The 5,337-nt window shown below is 31.6% G+C and overlaps 1 long non-coding RNA gene across 2 annotated transcripts; it reads right to left on the bottom strand.

Moving 5' to 3' along the window:
* Nucleotides 1–1,499: 1,499 nt before the first annotated feature.
* On the bottom strand, nucleotides 1,500–4,743 carry LOC141633114 (uncharacterized). 2 transcript variants are annotated; one of them, XR_012537919.1, is made up of 3 exons: nucleotides 4,572–4,743; nucleotides 1,913–1,941; nucleotides 1,500–1,739 (listed from the first exon to the last, which is right to left on the bottom strand). It is a non-coding gene; the product is annotated as an uncharacterized LOC141633114 (long non-coding RNA). The 2 variants fall into 2 exon arrangements; XR_012537918.1 differs by lacking the exon at nucleotides 4,572–4,743 and adding an exon at nucleotides 2,420–2,681.
* Nucleotides 4,744–5,337: the final 594 nt, after the last annotated feature.

The raw sequence follows: 5,337 nt of genomic DNA, 5'->3' as shown, positions 1-5,337 counted from the left end.
GTCGTAGGACTTAATAAATCGACTACAATCAGTTATGTATAGACTTATTAAAACGGGACAACATGTATGACAATTAATAAAATGTACACATTATATATAATTTTAGAATAACCAAAAATATGGGGATTTTATCCTAATTCGTGGTTGTTGCTAAAACCGAAAATAAGAAGAAATATTCTCTTATTTTCGGATATATGGGCCGAAAATTTAAAAAAGAAAAACCCACCCTAATCACTCCCCTTACACGGTTAAAGGGAGATTAAAGGGGGAATTTTTCTAACCTAATTTTCTAACCTAGCCTCTCATCAAAACACAAAAACGATAAACCCTAAATAATTTACTGAAATTCGGGGATCGATTCTAGCAAGAAGCAAAGGGCATATCTCATATCGTCTTGGGTGCAACTGATAGGTGAATATCATTGCGATATTGTTCTTAGGCCGATTTTGCTAGGACCGAAGGTTGTTTCTTCATTCTCTACTTTTGTTTATGCAATTTATTTTATGACTAGTTATCATCACAATAAATTCGTTATAATCCTTAAAGTTAAAGGGATGCATACAGATAAATCCCACAAGTGGTATCAGAGCCAAGGCCACGAATTTTATTTTGATGATTTTCATAAATGAATTTAGCAAAAGTGCAAAGGAATTTCGAAAAGAAAAAAAAAGGGGGTTTCGGCTGAAAAAAATTTTGCCAAGAGGAATTTTTTTTGCCGTCTGTTTTTTTTTGTTTTTTTTCTTTGTTTGATGATTTATTTCCATTTTGATTTTTCATATTGTTGTTTTAATCAGTTCAAATAATCATATGATAAATTGGTAGATGTTTGATTTAATGAAGATTAAGTTAAAATATAAATGGAATCGTCTTGTTGTTGATGATAAATTGTTTTTTGTTATATTGTGTTTGGCATAACTGGTTCTAAATTGTTGTTTAGAATCACGTTTCATAAATTTACATGTTTAAATTATAAGATGAATATGCCAATCTTGTTAATAACAACAATAAACGATCACTACTACAAAACGGCTCTATTGCAATACGTCAAAAATGTTGCATAAGACTTCTAAAATGTTGCTTTATGGTCTAAGCAACAGTTTTAAGTATGCTGCTTAAAGTCTCGTTGCAATAGCACATTGCCACATTTTCTGCAACATTTTCTACTCAAATGCAACATTTTTTGAAAATGTTGCACCTATTTCCTTTATGCAACACTTATTTTGAGAAGCTATTGCAACACTTTCAATTTATAAATGCAACACTTTTCTCATTCCCTCCAAAATTTCGCAACACTTATTCCAATCATAGCAACACTTTTTTTTTCAAAAGACAGAGTAAGGCAACATTATTTTGGTTGTATCGTAACACTTTTGTTTTTATCAAAGGTGACACTATTCTAGACCTAATGCAACTTTTTCATTTATATTGAAAATACAAATATTTTTATACCACTTTTTGAACACTGCAAATATTATCTATACATACATGATTGAACCAAAAGAAATTATTAATTGATCCACCAAAATCATATGTTTTTTATAACATCCAAAAATCAATCCATGTTCTGTAATACATCAATACAAATTGTCATAAAGAAAACAAGCTAAATACTCAATATCCAACATAATTCAAAAAATATTTAAAAAAACATTGAGATATATAAAAGAACTAAACATTTTGCGAGTTTAAGCCTTCGGTGAATCCCAATTCCATCTACCGTTGCATCCAAATTTCAAACGCTGCATTAATAGGTAATCCAAAATGAGACCCATGACAAAACAAAGAATGTCTGTAAATCACCATTGGATATGACATAATTACCATACATGTTAAATATTTCTTAAAAGAAGTAAATGAGCAGAAAAACAATGAAAAACACACTTGAATTTTTTATATGGACATAGTGGCTTACATTGAACAACAAAAGTCACGGTTTATGCCCTGCAAAAAAGATGCCCATGAGACCGACAAATCAGTTAATCTCGATGAAAAGGCCTAAGGCAAGCTTTAACTTAAATTAACTATGATCTCTATTTGGTTCTCAACGATTATGCTATAATAATTAACATCAAGCCAATTCAAAATAGCTTATATCAGAGTATGATACAATAATTAATCGCACAAATTACCAACTACTTTCATCTAACTAGAACTTCTTTAACTTCTTTTATCTTACCTGCTAAAGACACATTAGTACTAACTACTTTTAATGGACTCAAATTTAACTACAATGGTTCTAGAGAATATGGCACTATTAAGTACTATTAGAAGCACCGACCTTTGTCCCCTGCAACTTTCACAAGTATCCAACAACGTTTTCTACTACCAACTACCATAACATGTACAATGAGAGTAGAGAAGGAGAGTAATTTTAGAATAACTTCCAATGCTAAACAACATAAGTAAAGGAAAGACATACCTTTCATATAAATATTGTTTTTATGATAGATTGCCATAGGACCTTAGCTGGAATTCGAGGAATAGGTTTCGAGGACTTATTAGATTGGCTCCGTTAACATTGTTTCCACTTGGAGACATGACAAACCCGACATTCTTCTGAATTTTCATACTCTTTCCAATATAGCATACAATCATTAGGACACGCATAAATCTTCTTATAGTCAAGGCCTAGGTCTCTCACAATTTTTCTAGCTTCTCTAAAACTACCAGAATGATTTGCTTCTGGAACCATTTCTTTCAAAACTTTTATGAGGTCTTCAAAAGCCACATTACTAATTCCATGAAGTGTCTTAATTAAAAATAGTCGAATAATGAAAGAAAGTTTAGAAAAATTTTTGCATCCTGGGAACAACTCTTGTTTACCATCCTCTACCAACCTATAAAATTTTTTAGCTTCATCATTTTGACCATTTTGCCCGTTAGCCGAACCATCAAAAATATTTCTAAATGTATCGGTTAATAACTCATCGGTACCATCGGGAAATCATAACCCCTCATCTTCTGTTCGAGTAGTGAACTCATTTGTCAGTGGTTTCTCACCATGAAAGATCCACAAATAATAATCCTCAACAAAACCATATGCTTTAAGGTGGTCAAAAACTTCATGTCTTCTTAACCAAAAGCGATTTCTACACCGCTTACATGGACACCTTATTTGACCCCCTACAACGACCTTCGAAAATGATGCATTAAGTAATTCAACAACTCCAGATTCATACTCTGGTAATCATCCAGGTAAATACATCCAACTTCTATTCGTTTCCATTTTCCGATCGCGAATTCTGAAATAAATTTAAATTTGATTTGAAGAGAAATATGAAAAACCCATTAGAAGAAACAATAATTTACAATTCGTCTATTATAGTAATTGACATGCAGTATATTTCTAATCCCAAGAACTGTTGAACAAAAGGACAGTAAAAAGTGAAATAGAAGTAAATGAATCAAAACTAAATTATGTTATGACTTCCGACAAATCAATGTTACCTTTAGTTGAGTTTATTAATTAACTAAACATGCTTAACTAATTTAAACTACGTTAATTGACGGACCTTGCGATTTTTCAGCTGTCTCTTGCACATAATGAAACAGGAGCAAGAGGGGTATTATTTTGTTAAGATAATATTTAGTCCATGACACAAGGTAGGCCAATTGATCCCAAATCAAGCCAAAAAGAAATGGATTTCAGAAGCTCAGAACAGTTCTGAGAATCACATCAGAAATGGGGCAACTTCATTGCATCATATCTTGAGCTACACTAAGTCATTCTTTATGTTCTTTATATTTTTGGAAACCTTGGTATGTTAGCTAAATCTGAGAGGTGGAATCATACTCATATCTTATGTGTATCTTGAGTTATGGCCTTTGCAAACAGACCCTGCAGGAGAATGCTTTACGGCACAATTCTGACCTGAACTTACTCAAACCTATATATCTCTCAATTTATGCCATGTTCTTGAATGGTTCAAATTGGAGAGTGTAGACAACTCATCTAGATTTGATTTGGCATATGGGTCACTTCCTGGTTCATAGTGAGTAAAAAGTTATGGTGCCTTAAATTTGTCATCATTCTTTGAAATGTACAGCAAAATTTCAGCCTGACCTATCAGCACTAAAATTATCATATCTATCAAACCAGGCAACATATCAGGGTAATTCTTTTTGGAGGTGGTATCTAATTCATGTATCTTTCATTTGGTACTGGTGGGGTATTCTAAATCATCTTAAGGAGCAAGTTATGGCATCTGCAAGAAGGGTCTGATTCAAACATGCTACTGAACTAGTCTGTTTTGGCACTGTTTAGAGGAATGTCGTTTTTGTCTTCCTAAATGTTTTAAGTGGTCTGCTCATGAATGAATATTGTTAAAGTAGGGAAATGGGATAATCTAAATCAAGAGCGAGCATTCATATAGAGGCCTTACTCTACCAACAATTGAAATACACAACTCAATGTTAAAGTAGTCTCTCAATTCACAAACTCTCAAATAAACACAAACACAAATTATGATGAATAGCAAACAACAAACAATTTAATAGGAAATAATAATGAATAGCAAAAAAATAATTCGACGAAACAGAAAAACGAAATGATCGGGATTGAATCATCATACCTGAGACAATTAGGAATCTTGCAAAATCGAACAGAGCAGCACAATCAAAGGCGGTCGCTTCAGAGTGAGAATCGATAGCAAATAAGAATTAATATGGTAGTATACGATTGTTGAAGATGAAGATGATTATCGATGACGATGATATAAAATTCTTTAGAATACCTTGAGGAAGCAAAAGGGGTTTGACGGTTGGTTTCTAAAATTTCCTCTAATTTTCATCAAGCCCTAATAATTTAGATTTGGTTCTAAATTTTTTATTTTTGATTTTTCACTAACCCGCCTAAAATTTCGTTTCTAAATATTTTGAATATACTAAAAATTTGTTTTTCTCTAATTTTTTAAAAAAACTTTTGTTATTACTTAGTCTAATTAATAACCTATGTGACATATATTAAAAAGTGTTGCTAATACATCCATTAAATGCAACACCTAAAAAATAATGTTGCTATATATAGTGATAAAATGCAACAATTATATAAAAGTGTTGCATATTAATGTAAAATGCAACATTTCTTTTATAAGTGTTGCTTGGTTGATATCTTTACAATAAATTGCAACAAAAAAAAATATATGTTACATGCAAAATGTTGCAACAGAGCTATTTTGTAGTAGTGGATTTTGTTCATCAATACCATGTTTTTGCAATTTAGGGCATAATGCCGATTTGAAAAGAAACCGAGAAAACAAAGCAAATTTTTTTTCCCTATTTTTGTTACTGTTCACGTTGGGCAGATTTAAAAAAAAAATTTTGTTTTTTTTCTCATTC

Source organism: Silene latifolia, chromosome Y (assembly GCF_048544455.1).
Source record: "Silene latifolia isolate original U9 population chromosome Y, ASM4854445v1, whole genome shotgun sequence".
Lineage (NCBI taxonomy): Eukaryota > Viridiplantae > Streptophyta > Magnoliopsida > Caryophyllales > Caryophyllaceae > Silene > Silene latifolia.
Note: the sequence above shows the minus strand (reverse complement) of the source record. Positions and strands in the feature narration are given on the sequence as shown.